This window comes from Protobothrops mucrosquamatus, unplaced genomic scaffold, assembly GCF_001527695.2.
Source record: "Protobothrops mucrosquamatus isolate PMUCROS unplaced genomic scaffold, P.Mucros_1.0 scaffold3008, whole genome shotgun sequence".
Classification (NCBI taxonomy): domain Eukaryota; kingdom Metazoa; phylum Chordata; class Lepidosauria; order Squamata; family Viperidae; genus Protobothrops; species Protobothrops mucrosquamatus.
Window position 1 is genome coordinate 33682 of NW_015389024.1, and position 1047 is coordinate 34728.

General features: G+C 63.2%; 1 protein-coding gene across 1 annotated transcript in view; it reads left to right on the forward strand.

Annotated features, from left to right (window-relative positions):
* FBXL6 (F-box and leucine rich repeat protein 6) overlaps nucleotides 1-1047 on the forward strand; it is a 7785-nt gene that overhangs the window by 895 nt on the left and 5843 nt on the right. The gene's annotated exons all lie outside the window — the stretch shown is intronic.

Here is a 1047-nt window from a genome sequence, read left to right on the forward strand (position 1 = left end):
CATGCTGGCTCAGGAATTCTGGGAGTTGAAGTCCATGAGTCATGAGGGGGCCATAGTTTTCCCCATGCTGGCTCAGGAATTCTGGGAGTTGAAGTCCACGAGTCATGAAGGGGGCTATAGTTCCCCCATGCTGGCTCAGGAATTCTGGGAGTTGGAGTCCACGAGTCATGAGGGGGCCATAGTTCCCCCATGCTGGCTCAGGAATTCTGGGAGTTGAAGTCCACGAGTCATGAAGGGGCCATAGTTCCCCCATGCTGGCTCAGGAATTCTGGGAGTTGAAGTCCACGAGTCATAAAAGAGCCCAGGTTGCCTACCCCTGGACTAGGCCTTGTTTTAAACTTCTTTATAGGGGCCCGTTTTCGGTTTTACCTGCATTTCATCTTTATGAAATGGGAGCTGTACGAACGAATTGAAATAAACGAACACATCCGCTGGCTCTCTGAGCTGGGGCCGGCTGTATTTTCCCCACCCCATCCTTATCTCCTCCGCTTAAGGCCGCTGCCTGTCTCCAGTCCAAATTCCACCGAAGGCGCCCAGACCGGACTCGATCCCTCTCGATCCGCTCTTTCGCAAGCCAAGGAATCCGGCGCAGCCCCGCCCTTCTCGCCGTTGTTTCCCAGGACGGGGAGGGAGGGGGGGGCTCTTCAAGGCGCACTCCCTGCCCCCACCTTGGCCGGCCGTTGTCAGGAGAGACCCCCCCCTCCGGGAATCCCCTCCGACCCCCCCCTTTCCTCCGCTGCCGGCAAGTGAGACGGGGCGCTTAGCGGGGTGGGTGGGTGGGGGGGGGCAGCCTCTCCTCCATAGCCGGACCCCTCGACCGCTTCCCTTTCTTCGGGGGCAGCAGAGGGACGGGGGGGGGTCTGCAACGTCCTCCTCCCCGCTTCCCTGCCGCGCCCGGGGGGGGGGGCAAAGCGGGAGGCGGCGACCCCCGTGCCGCGCCGGCGGCTCCTTCGCGGAGAGCCGGGAGGCCAACGGGGGTTCCGGCTGGGCAGCGATCCGCGCTCCACGGCCCCCAGGCGGCCCTTCCCACCGCCCCGCCTCGGGCTG